General features: G+C 44.3%; 1 protein-coding gene across 3 annotated transcripts in view; it reads right to left on the bottom strand.

Annotated features, from left to right (window-relative positions):
• Positions 1-14,187, bottom strand: part of FGF12 (fibroblast growth factor 12) — a 226,479-nt gene that overhangs the window by 9,525 nt on the left and 202,767 nt on the right. The window lies entirely within an intron of this gene.

The following is a 14,187-nucleotide window of genomic DNA, read 5'->3' as shown; positions in this document are numbered from 1 at the left end:
TGCCCAGGAACAGAGGACACATGGCCCTGTGCGAGACATCCCCTGAGCCTGTGCCGGCTGCGGGGGTGGCTGTGCCTTCGCCACTTGTGTGGCTTTGCAGAAAGTCTCAGGGAGGAAACTACACTCAGCTATGCACCAAAACTTGTCATGTCCCTGTAACTTTTCAAGATTTTAACAACAGGGAAATACTAAACTTTTAAAAGGGTGTGCTGGCCAGGGGACTCTGGCAGTGGGCTCCCAAACCTTCACTGAGCCAGCTGTGGTTGTTGGTGGGTTGTTTTTTTTCCCCAGACAGTGATTTTGAGCAGAAGATTCAGCCTGGCCAAACAAATTCTCCTGTTGGGTTCCTTAAAGCTATGACATTCTTGCAAAAAAAGCTCAAGCCACAATGAATATGCATTTTCTGAAGAAAAACTGTTTTAACAACAAAATCCCTTCTGGTAGGACCCAGACAAGGTATCTCAGCCCTGCGAGTGAAGGCAGGTGCTGCTACAGGCGAGCGATGCTCTCTCCCAAGCCCTTGCCACTCAGAAGTCTTTGTGAGCTTCTCCAACCTTGCTAATGGAAAACCCATGACCAACATTTGAGCAAGGCATCTGGAGTAATGCCACATATTTACCGCAGACCTCATTTAAGAGCGAACATTTTGAACATTCAGCAACACTCAGGTACGTGTTCCCAAGCGCTTTGGGGGTTATATAAAGTGTTGCTGGTCTGACAATAAATCCAGCATGCAACAGACTACGGAGCCAGGCAGGCTTGAAGCCACAGAAGATAAAGCACAGCAGAAAGCGCGGAACTGTGCTGCACCCATGAAGTTTGCATCAATCATTAGTGCCACACAGATAAAAACACCATCAGCCTAACGGGTCATTTTGCCCTCTCTGAGGGAGTCTTCCTTGCTGGAGAAATAAATATTTTAAGAAGAGAGTGAAACAAGTTAAGAGAGATCTAGATGACTTAGAGCACTATAAAACAGTGTTTGAAGTAGCTTCCCAGAAGATCAGTGTTTAAGCGCTCCTTAAATCTGCTCTTTATCTCCAGGCTTTGTCTTGCCTGGGAAGACGCAGCTCACCCAGGAGCTGGGCGGTTTGCAGCGGCTGCCTCGGGGGTTCTCCTTGGCATCAGGCCCAGCCAGGCAGCAAGCCCCACCATGGAGAGCATCTCTAAAACCAAACTGGACAACTCAATCCCCTTTCCCATGCCTTTGTTACCCCATCGATAAAAAACTTATCAAGAAAATTCCCTTTAGGGAGACTGAAAAGTTGGTAGGCTGTGAAGGATAGCTAACAACTTGACCAAAACATGGAATTTACTGTGCCTGAGATACCTGCATTTTCAACATGTTTTAATTTCAGTGTGGAACAAAAGCTATTTTTTATTTTCAATGAAGAAAGATGAAAGCTAATGCATTTTGAAAATGTTGTTTCAGAAAGAAAAAAAAATCTAGATTTTATTTAAAAGTTATTGAAAATAAAGTTTTCTGATAAATATCTATTTTAAAATTACTGCAGTATGATATTTTATGACATGCAGAAGTAGTTCATAAAAGCAGATGCTGTATTGTATGTCCACTTGTACCAATAAACCAGCAAAATTATTATATTATTTTAAAGCAAAGGTATATAAAGTCATCCACCTAATGAAGATTTAAGAAAAATAAAGAAAAAACAGTGATTTCCTTTAAATGTTTAAGCTCCCTCAGAAGCAAACAAAACTGTCCCATTGGTTTTGTGAGTTGGCTGGTTGATTCTTCATCCCCCACAATTCAGTTGAAATAGCACTTCAGGACACTAACCACAGCAACACCACCAAGAAACATCCCAGCTCTGTCCATTCGGCAGTTTAAAAAACCCACAGATTTGACAGCTAAGTTCTAGTTAAATAATGCTATTTTTATTCATTATTATTATTATTATCCTTCTTATGTATCCGCAACAGCAAGCGTCCCACTGTGCCACGTAGAGACAAGCGCACACTGGGATGCAATTCATCCTACCACCAAACTGACGCGCCGCGGGGTCTTCGCAGGTTTGAGCACCGGAAGTCTTTGGTGCAGGCACTACCACGTACCGACGTGACACAAAGAGCAAGCAGATGGAGAAGGAAAAAACAGTTGACCAGAAAGGAGATGGCACAGACAAAGAGGACATGGGCCACTCTCCCAAGCATCGCCTGGGGATATTCAGAGTGTCCTCTAAATCTACTTAACATGCAAACCCTTATGTTTTATTTCCTTGATATCTTCTTGAGAAGAGCTGGGAGGAAAAAGGAAAATGCAGGTGAGCTTAACAGGTTTCACGCTACTAAAGCAGTTCTTGGTGGCCAGTGCTGCACAGACTGAAATCTGAGATAACTGAAGGTATTTTTGGAAAATCACCGATCTATTGGCCAGACCTCTGGGGTACGCAAGCTCCTTTCTTTGTTTTGCTTTTTTAAGATGAATTCAGTGTTGATGAAATATGCTCGATGGGCAGCCCTGGAGTCCAATACTTTCTCTTCATCCCACAGAGCGGGTAAAATAGCAAAGGGATCCTCAGGCTGTGTCCCCCCATGTGCTTCTGACGGGATGTAAGGACATCCTCCTCCAGAGGTAATGGTATGGTAAGCCCTGGGGTCAAGAGCACCCACTTCACTCTCTCACTTGGTACAGGGACCTTTTGAAATAGACTTATAACGAACCTCACTCAATTATTTTCCTAAATATCTCCTTGATAGAAAGAGCATGACCAGGTACAAGACAGATGGCTTCATCTTTTAATCACCAGTCTTTTTTCAGTCTTTAATCAAAGAAATAAATCGTGACTTTATTTTCTGTACAAACTCCACAGAGCTCCCAGTCCCCTGTCGTCACTGTCATGAACTCAGCTCACGCAGTAAACCCACCAGTTCTCCTCATTAAAAAGTATGCTTGTGATTTGGAGGAAAAAAAAAGGATATTTGTCTGGTTTTATCTTCATGTGAAATATGTGTCTTTGAATTATTTTTGCATACGAAGTAAATAAATACATTTCTTTGTATACTATTTGGAGAGTTAGAGCCTGAGGCATTTTGTTAAATGTCTATAGATATCACTGAAAGTAGTTTGAAAAAGTAGATTTTTTTAATTGTTAAACTAAAAACCTGCATGAAATATTTGTAAAGAAATGATAGTAATTTACATGCAAAATGATTAGCATCTGCCCGCAACTTGTTTTCTGTATCTCAATCCCATCCCTTGAACAAAAGGCAATTTGAGCAAGAAGAGTAATTAGATTTGCTTTGAAAAACAAACATAGGTCTGGTTTGTGCTAACTCTAATTTTATTGGAAATTGCAGAGTCTAGAAAAAAATAAAATGGTAGCTATCACACAAAAACTTAGGGAGACCCCATTCAATGACACTTGGGATCAAGGAAGGGAGCTAAGCAGATGCAGCTGCCATTTGGGGGGTATTCAGTGTGTCAGACCTGCTCAGGGAGGGTATAAGGGACCATGGATTGCCCCAAAAGCTACTTCTGTTTTGGAAGAACAAGATGTTTCATTTATCCTTGATGCCAGTAGTGTCTCCTGCCATCCGTAGGTGAAAATGTGGATGGGACTTCCAGGTACAAGCCAATCTCTGTATCACTTGGGTCAGTCTGGTCCTTCAGGAAGGTGCTGGGAATGTCTGGCCCCATCTGCCCCCCTGCCCCTGCAGCACAGGCTGGGGATGATTTGTGAGAGGACAGATTTTTTTTCTAGTCTACCTCAGCTTTCACCTGCCCTGGTCCAGTAAATCTAACCCAGCCTCTTGGTCCTGAATACAGAAAGTTTGATTGGACTCTCCTTTGCACTTCTGTAAAGCTGGAGAAGCTCCACAGTTGTCAGTGAAGAAGCACCGCTGTCAAACCCATGGACGTGAGGCTGCAGGGTATTCAGGGAATACCCTGCTACCCTTGGATGTCTCAGCTCCTTCACAAAATGCAGATGCAATGGTGTCACAGCCATGGTGCTGCTCCGAGCAAGACAGAGCAGCGGCAGCCTCTGCCGGAACCAGGCTGGGGGCATCGCTGCCACCAGCATTCTCAGCCAGGAGGTGCAAAGAAAAGGTCCCCCATAAGCAACAGCACAGTGCTCCTGCGTACTGATCGTGAGAGCGAGCAAATTGCTCTCTGGTTTGTTTAGACCAAGCTCTGACTGGGACAGAAGCCCCTGATGTCCCCAGGCCACGGCAGAAATGGTGACAGGTTTGTCTGTGCAATGCTCAGGCACAGGAAGGAAGCCAGAGGGAAGGCTGTCACTAGCTGTTGTACCCAAACCCAGCTGCTCACTCAGCGTCCCCCTGGACCAGACCACTTGTATTGCCTCCCATTTCCCTACAAACATTCTCAAAATTGCCAGATAAATAAAGATCTCCATTTTTTTTCTGCTTGAGATCTCCTTTTATTATAACCCAAAGGAGAATAGCAAATATACACATCCATACGCAAACTTAATGACTTAATAAATTTAGTCACTGAAACTAGCAGCAATAAAAGAAAAAGCCCATTCTGCAAGTAGTTTGTGCCACGGTTTAGGAAAGGGATTTTAATTATGAATGTGGAGATATCTAACACACACACACTCCCAGAGAAACAGTTTTCCTTTGTTTACAGCACTTACGGGTTTCTCTTTTATGTTCTGCACAATTACTGAGCCGGATCTTCAGATGGGTAAAAGCACTAAACTGTACCAAAGTCTATAGCATGGCAAGGCTTCCCTCCCAGAGAATCTGGCTCAGGATACTTACTGATGTTGGTGTTACTAGTTAGAGCTCATAAAACACATTAAGTAGGAATCACAAATATCATCACAGCTATCAGCAGTGGCATTTCACTGTGGTTGTGAAGGCAGACCGTGGAACAAGCGGATCGTGTTCACTGCGTCTGTATAAGTGCTGCTTCATCCCAGGGGAAAGCATTGCAGAAGAGCATCTGCTTTATGGTGCTATTTACCCAGTAAAGCCCATTCCACATTCCCCACTGTCCTCAGTCAGAGCAGGGTTTAATCAACACCCCTCCGATGCCAACAGCACCGAGAAGTTCAGCATTGGTATCAATGTGCATAGACCTGTGTGATAAACAGAGACACCGGATTCTTGAAGACATTTAGGCTCCCAGATGAAATGCAAATGCCCAACTCCCATTTAAACCTGTGGAAGTTCAGAGACTAAACATGTCTTTGAATATCTAAGAATCTGTGACCACAGACCTCATACTATAGCACTTGATCCTCACATACTCTTACTCCAAGGACAGATCTTGAACCATGTAGGTCCTGTTCACAGGATAAGCCCTGTGCAGACCACAGCAGCATTCCCACAGGCAATGATGCCTTGTGTACAGCCTGATCAAGTTCAGTGTCCTCCTGCCTCAGTGTAGCTTCTTCCATGACCTAGGGTTGCATCTGTCTGGAAATGCTTTAAAAGAATCATAGCTGAGCCCTCTCTTGGCACGTGATCAAGAACCGCAAATGTGCATCCAAACTTTACATCTCATCACATCTTTGTCCAGATGGCAGGTGATATTCTACTGTTCGCACTCCACTTTTCCTCCCCCTTCTAGCTCCATAAGAGATTGCTGACAAGTCTTCTCGGTGGCCTTTTAGAAGTAGGAGAGAGCAGACAGGCTTTAAAATAACAAGCTGCTGCTACATGGGAGTGTACAGCCCTGCTGCAGAGCAGAGATTCACTTGATGAGACAATATGGTATCTGCAAGTATTCTGACTCTGCCTGGACCATCTGTGGGTTGGAGAGAGCACATTTTCAAATAAATCACCATCCATGCAGGTCTGGTCCCCAGTTCTGGGAGCTGAGAAGCAGCATTAGCAAGCAATCTAACTTACTGTCTCTGAAAAATATAACTAGAGGGCTACCTGCCCTCACTTTTGTGGAAACTCTCTGTGCTCAAGGGACATATTTGTTCAGTTGGCTTCACTTTAAAACACCCAAGCCAGAGGTGGAGTGCAGGTCTGCTAAGTCTTGCAAGTTGACCCAATATTCCCAGACAAGCAAAAAAATCAAGTGCTGGATGAGCCTCTGCAATTAAGCCGTGGATCTTTTATAGGTGGACACAAGCTGTCCTAAAGAACCTTTTCGTGTTCAAGGACTGATTAAATTATCCATGTCACCACAGAGGAACTTTGTGAATGCTAAATACAAAGGTGTGATTGCAGCATGGACGTGCTCAAGGTAACCCTGCAGCAGCAAGGACATCTGCCTGGGCACACAGCACAGTATTGACCAAAACCCACGGCAGGTTCTGCAAGACGTACCGAGCTCCATTCTGCCCTGGCTAACGGCTACCTAGATCAAAACGACCTCGTGCAGATCCACACGAGCTACGGTCTCACATTTGGCTACAAAGCAGATGAACCCAGTGAGTTTTGGGGATCCAAATTCAGACCTGTTCATCTCGCCATACCTCAGTATTGTGTTCTTCTGCTGTCAGCTCTTGGCCTGTCCACCATGCGGTCACATTTTTACCAAGTACTTTATAAAAATGCCCAAATTCACTGCATTGGCCTTTGGCGAGCTGCTGATAGGAACACAGCTTTCAACTTAATGAGTGCTGACAAGAACACAACTCAGGATGACGCTTCAAGCTGGGCTGCTCACTTCCATACCTCCCTGGAGAGCCTTGGTAGGCTGGGTGGGAGAACAGGCTCCAGGAGTAAGATTTGGGTACCAACAGCTGCACAGCTCTGTGCACAGTGTTATCCAGGGAAGGCTGCACATCAAGCAACTCACTGATGGGGCACACAGAGCAAGTGACATATTTTGTCCTTTGCTTCCCTTTTTCTTAATGATGGACCCTAAATTAAAGTTCATGGCTGGATGGAATAAATTTTCAGCCCTTCTTTTTAAAATATAAGGTATATTCGGATTTTCATTGATTGATTTTTATTTTTTTTTTTTAATTTTGGATCTTATTTCAAGCTGGAATTTTAAAGCCTTTTAAAATTTGGAGCTGTTACGAACTGGAGTAGTGATCACAGCGTAGCTCATTCACATGGCACTTGGCTGATCCAGTTCAGCATTACTCTTCTAAGAAAGCAATTGCTTCCTGCGAAGAGGGGTTTTCTGACAGCATTGTCTCTAGTATTGCATTCCTGCCAGCCTGGGGATCTGGTGAAACCCCAAGATAATTTCTAACCTGGGAATCCCAACTCATCCATTGTCTTCTCTACATTCTGTTTTCCTGACAAAGTGTCTGAAATTGGTAACAACGTTATCGACTCTGCTTACTCCAAAACAGTATCCAGAAATACATCTTTGCATTCAGAGACAATGATCATGAGACAAGATGGGACAAGATGAAGATATGTTAGTTGCATACAAGAAAAACAGATTTCCTAAATTAGCATCGTACTGCCTCATCTGCTAAAGCCTGAAATAACTATGAAGAAAAATAATAATAACCCTAGAAACAAAACCAGATAGGATGCTTTGAACCTGTGGTCTCTCTATGGGGCCAGAGAGAGTTTCTTGGCATTAATTTGAGTCTGAACAATAAATTGATCTGTGGCCTTCGGTTACTTTTGCGATATTGCTATTTTTATCATGGTTGATAACAACAATAACAATGTATAAACTAAAATAATGATTATGCATTTATAAACATGACACTATTTTCTTCTGATAGTCAAAATAAACCTCTTAGTGGAAAATTAGCAGTCAATATTAGATTTATCATGCTCCCATTTCTATTAAAATTATCCTCAAAGGCTCAAACCAGAGTATGAATGCTTTGGGCATTTAATAAAAATGCCCTCACCATGACAGGAGAAGAAATTTTTTGTGCTGAGATCCTGAGCACTGAAAGACCAACCAGCTTGCTGGGTGTTCTGTAAAACAAGAAGTGTAAGAGCTAGTAGAAAAATTTATCTCCCCTGGGTTTCAATGCAGTTTCTTTGGCAAAAGCCCTCTCTTTCTGATATAAATGAAATAATGCAATTATAACAGTGTCAGGGAGAAGGGGACTGCAAGCGAGTCCCAGTCCTTGTAAGGCAGATCTCCAGTGGACGGTGTTTTAGCACTCAGACAAAACCGTGCTTGTTCTTACCCAACGGTACGGAGCTGGGCATGGAGTGCCGGTCTGAGGAAAGAAAATGGCCTTAGACCAATTTTCTCTGAAGTTCATTTTTTAAAATAACACGTTGTGTGGGCAGAAGATAAGAGGAGTTGCCAAGGATCTCACCAGGCCTATTACAGCCATAAGCTGCTGATGTACTGAGATAGCCTCTTTGCTTTGACTCTTAAATTCAAACCGCAAGACTCGGTGGAAACACACCATCCCTGACACTCTTCCTATCTTTCTTAATGTTGGAAAGATCTCTCTTGTATTAAACCGATTTCAGAGCTGTCATGACCAGGGCTGGAAATTCAATTTCTTTGCTGCTAAAACTTCCATCCTGAAAATGAGTGGTGCTAGATTATTAGTATTTTGACAGCTTAGTGACAGGTTGGCTACGACTGGCCAATTAACCAGCAAGCCCTGCGGTCTAAAGCATCCACTGAGGCTGGGTGAGCTGGTGTTGGACAGGCAGGATCTTACAACCAAGACAGAATGTTATGAAGTGTCAGAAGTTATGTGGCTTTTCCCTCCCCCTTCTACCAGCTGCTGCAGCACCTACACAGAGAAAAGGAAAGGTTCACGGCATATTCTTGGGTGGAGGCCAGCTCTGCTGCCCACCAGGAGAGCCAAAGGGAACCCACCGAGATCTGTGCCTCAAAGTTTGGGTCCCAGCACTGTTTCTGCTGACAAAGCCAGCAAAAAAGATCAATGGTGCTTCCCTAAAATCTGCTGGGGTGACCCTGAGGTGTCTGTCCATCTCTGCTGGGGGCTGCTCTACCGCTGCCAAGCAAACTATGTGCCCGACACTTCAAATCCCTCTGTTCATCATCCCAGCCACCCATGAAGGTGGGTACATGCTATAAAGGAAGACTGAAGAGGGGTTGCAGGCACATTTCTGTTGATCCTAAGCATCACTTACTGCCAGTGGAGAGAGCTTGTTGGTGAACATCTGTCACATAACCGAGGCACTGGATTTTCATTCCTGAGAGCAGGATCCTCTGCTGGTCCTGACTCCTCCAGGCTCTGTGTCCTTGAGCCAGACACTTTGGGCTAGTGTCTCATCTAATATTCTTTAAATTGCTCATTGTGTATGAAGAGCCTGTCTTTGGTTATATACAATAGAGGGACATTCAGCCTGAGGAATGAATGAGCTTCCAGCTCCTCAGAACATTTTTGGGAGAGAAAGAGGAGAAAGAAAGTGTTTGGCATGAAGTGCAGACAGCCCTTTGTTCATTTATTTCCTGGGAATTCAGAAAATCAGCCAACTTTGCTGTGGTAGAAGTCCCATCTACATATTGACCACAGTATTTCTGCATAGCCTGAAAGAGATGACAAATCTCACAGCCTAAAAAACCTTTGCAGAGAGGTCTGGGCTTATTTATACCATGAATGGATTTCCACGATACGTATGTGCTGACAACCTGACTTGCTCTTTTTCTGTTAGTTTCCTTTTGATGTGAAATAACCTGTGGACACTGCACAAACATTCTGAATGGACCCAAACTATGTCACAGTTTCGATCTGACTGTTACAGCGTATGCAGCCAAGTGACCCATCGTAGCTGATGCTTTGCTTCCTAGGAATCAGACAGATGGAAGTATATCATCAGGGATTTTGCAGTAGTGGCTATAGTGAAATTTTTCACTCTGTTGCACACTTTGCTAGAGAACTCAGATTAGCTTTGGCATCTGATCCTGTTCAGAAGCCAACTAATGACTGCAACTTCCAATCTAAGATAATATAGTCACTCTAGAGAGAGTAATATAATACAGTAACTCTATTTGGCACAATGCACAGTAAAGCAGGAGACCATTTTATTGTATTACTAGTATACAGAAGACTGTGCAACTGTCTTTAAATTATATGACCCAAAATATATCAACAAAGCAATCCAGAGTTAAAAATTGCTATTTCTTATTCATAGCTACTTACTGCAGCATGCAATCTCCATGAGATCCAGGGTTTACCATCAGATCCACACACATTTGATTTTATTTTACAGAATCTGTGTCTACAATGCAGGACCAAATGCGTAGAGTGAAACTGCTGGTGGCAAGGGCCGGACACTCGCACTGTATGTACACATTTCAGGATGGGTTCAGTCTGGTCTAGCTGCCACCTGGTCCCATCGCCTGAACATCTGGCACTTTAGGGGCACTCCTGGAGGAGGAATCCTCCAAAAGGAATGCAGTTTGCACAGCCTAAGACCACTCTGTGGTGCAAACCAGAGAGCTGTATGTGAGGGTAATTGGAAGACTTGCTCCAAAAGTGGACTCCTGGTCTGAACTAAAACGCTAATCCCAGAGATGGCTGGGATAGTTGGCTTACCGCAACGGAGTATAATAAAGCAGGCACGTGATGGATGTGAAATGTCAGCAACCTACTGCACATTGGTGATCCTTAAAAGGAGCCGGGGGCCCTGTGTGCACTCTGATCTAAACACACACTGGAAAAACAGGGATGTGAGCAGCCTGCTGTAACCTGGGTGGTGGCTGAGGTCCTCCTCTCCTGCCGGGCAGAGTTTGCGCTTCAGATTGTTCCTTTACAATCTGAAATGTCTCACAGCCACACTGGGTACAGGAACAAGAAGCCTTCAAAAAAGCACTGACCACCAACATCCAGAAAGAAAACCAGCCACATTAGCAATAATAACAAAAAAGGTCAGTTGTTAAACCTGCCTATTCGAATCTCAGTACCTTACTTGCAGAAAGCCTGGAATTTACTATGTGTCAGAGGTCTGAAAGTATTTTTCTTAGCATGATAAATTTTAAAGAAGTCTTGTTCATCTTTTCTAGCAAACACTTCGAGAGGCGGAGGGAAACCTCAGGGCTCTCCTGACACTATCACTGAAGAATAACCTGTCATTCCTGCTTTCTTCTGCGCTACTCCAGAACAGGGGGAGGAAAAAAAAATACCACAAACCAGACAAAAAAACCAAACCAAAACAAAAAACCACCACAAAAGAGGAACCATAACAGTCCTTTCTTACTATCTACAATATTTGATAGTTTTCATGTTTTCATCAATGCTAAGCCCTGAATCATTAGTGCAGCAATAAGAGCAGAATTGGATCCTCTAAGAATCACTAAAGCTGCACTACGCAATATGTTCAAGAAATAAACACTGATTCATGAATGTTTCAATTATAATGGATATGATCACTTTCATAACAAGGCAAACGAAGGAGAAGATTAGAAGTCCTGTGGGAACATAACTTGTGGTGCTAGGAGAAAAAGACAGAAAGATAACCTGTCCCAAAGTGTCTGACTTAACCAAAGGTAGGGACTTCATGCAAGCAGAATGATTTAGCAAAACTCTGTTATCTGATGACATATCCGTACTAATGGACCTGAACAATCAGTTCCACCCCTATAGTCTACAGTGTTGGGGTGAGCACCAGGCACACAGGATCCCACCCTGTCCAAATCTGTCACGCAGGGCAACAAACAGTGTTGCCGTGAACAACTGTCAGCGTATTTCACGACACGAAAGCATTTGGAAAGTGAAAATCTGTGAAGCAGAAATTCAATCAGGCAAGTGGGAGAATGCTTATAAAATCACTGGACTTTATTTACTAGTTTTACACTACTGTATCTCTACTGACCTAACCAAAGCATATTAGCAAACTGCTAATATACACAGAAATACATGCAACAAACCTGTGCACTTGGAACACACAGAAAGTAAGAGCACCATGGGGATCATTTTACTTTGAAGAGGGCAGTAAAAAAATATGAGGCATGTGAGGCACAAAAGAAAAATAATGAGAGCTGTGAGATTTTACTTTTTAAGCCAGTCATAAAAAAATAAGCTTTCAACTGACAAGGATGCTTTAAGAAGTCTGCTTTCTAAATTTAACTTTGATATTGAAAAGTCTTGGCTTTTGTTCTTTTGTTTTTTTCGTTAGCGTAAACTTGATAAAAAACCAGGCGTGATAATCCTGGCGCTACACATTTTCAAAAGCCATTTTTTAGCTTTAGCCTCTTCAGAGGGTGCAGATAACATTTGCATGGATACAAAGCCCTTGCAGAAAGAATGTTCCTTAAGGGCAGAGCTGGCTGTAGGGTTTAATATGATAGGAACTGAGATTCAAATTCAGCAGCATTCACATTAATAGCCATTAAATTATTTATTCATATCAGGCTCTGGAAGCCTGTAGAAAGACTAGGTTGTTCTGAAGGGCTCAACTCTCATAAACTTTGTGGCATGACTTAGTTTCAGTTGCCGTTCTGAGGGATGCACAGTCCTTTTTACAACTCTTGATGTATGCTAAAAGCCCCTTTTCCTTTTTGCCTTGATTTTGTGAATGGGGAAAAAAATTTCTGTGCACCCAGTACTGTCCATATCCAGGCAGCACCCACTGTGATGCAGCACAGCCCATGCTCCAACGCAGCAGGACAGAGAGCACGCAATGTGGAAGGGGCTCCCTGAATTATTTGTTCCAGTCCTTGCTATGGCACTAAGCCAACGGCTGCATGAGCTACAAATCTTCTGCTTTCCACAGAAAATCTAGCCCAAAGCCCCAGTGACGCAGCTGTCACGTTCAGGGGTCTCAAGGGATTCCTGTGGAAAGGCTCTGCAAGGAAGGCAAACAGGGCTTTTCAAACAAACCGACCGCCTGCACCCCATCAGCCAGCCTGGCATGGTGCTGCTGCTGGCCACCTCACGACCATGCGTCACGTCTGGCCTGTGAGGACTGAGGAACAAGCAGCAGGGCCACAAAGCCTAACCTGAACTGCCAACCAACAAGGTGGTATTCTGCACTAAAAAGTTCTCAGCCTTTTTTCCCCCCCCTTGCGACCTGAGCCCTACTGCTGACCTTGATCCATTTAATTACCTCCATAACCAAATTACACTGTAGCAGAATGTAATTATGCAATCAAGTAATGAGCTATGGTTTTGCTCTTGGTCTTGTATGCAAAGCCACCTTTGAAGAGGGCGATAAAAGAAGCGATTATTATAAAAGGACAGCGCAGCCCCATGTACCAATTACTGGCCATGATGCAGGGGACAATGTCCGCTGGCAACGCTGATCCATCAGCTGCTTTTCACGGGCAGCTGGCAAACTTCTCCATGCTGCAGCCTCACAGCCAGGGCTGTGGGTTTCATCCTGACACCAGACATACGCTCACGACAGGCACGCTGTGCGACCGGGCGGCGTTCCTGAGGATACCAACTTCTCCAGTGAGTCATCTCTGCTTCAAACACGCTTATTAAAACTGACTTAAGAACAGCTGTACCGAGCCAGACCAGCAGCCTGGCAGTGGCCAGCAGCAGTGCAGAGGGAAAGGTATAAAACCAGTGCAAACTTGTAGTGGAAGCTCCTCACTCCTCCCAGCAGCAGGGAGCTTGTGCCTGACAGATCTGGCGACGGTGCCCCGGTGCTCAGGGAAAACATCCGGCTTCCCGTGTGAGTGCACAAGTGTGGCAGGTGCTGTGCGTTCAGGGCAGGGTGCGGGAGTTGGCGTAGCTCCCCAAGGAGAGGCAAGAAGGGTTTGAGCCAGGAGAGGTGTCAGGGAAACGGGATGGGAGGGAGGTTTCCTGATGGGGCTCAGCTTGGAAGAGCAGCTCCAGGACTGCACTTTGCTGCCCAGCTCTGGGGAGGCTGCGATGCTGTCAGGTCTCAGCCTCTGGAGAATTCGCCTGTGTTGCATTAGATTTGGGGGTGAGTGGGAGGAAATGGCAGAACAAAATGTGGTATTTTAGGGAGAAAAGAAATTGCCAAACGCGGCTTTGACCATTGCGATACTTGGCTGTGTGGTGCTAGACTCACACGTACACAGGCAGCTCAGAGGAACAGAAGCAAGATCAACCCCATAACGTCACAAGTAACAGTGGAGGTTTGTCCCTTTAGGGAACCAAATGGCGCCTATCAGCAGAGCAACTGAGTATTTTCAGCTACCTCACACAAGGGTCCCATGAGGGATGGAGAAAGTCCCACCACGGTGAGGAGGTAAAGCACACAGAAAAATTAGGTCAGTTGCATAAGATCCTTGGAAAGGCTGTGTCAGAATCAGAACCTGTATTTTCTGAATCCCAGCCCAATGCTTTCAGTGTAAAAGCTTTTCTCTGCCCCATTCAGGCCAGTATGAGAAGGCGCTGGCATGCAGGA

The sequence above is a fragment of the Grus americana genome, chromosome 9 (genome assembly GCF_028858705.1).
Source record: "Grus americana isolate bGruAme1 chromosome 9, bGruAme1.mat, whole genome shotgun sequence".
NCBI lineage: Eukaryota > Metazoa > Chordata > Aves > Gruiformes > Gruidae > Grus > Grus americana.
The sequence above is the reverse complement of the archived record's forward strand: the minus strand, read 5'-3'. Positions and strand labels throughout refer to the sequence as shown.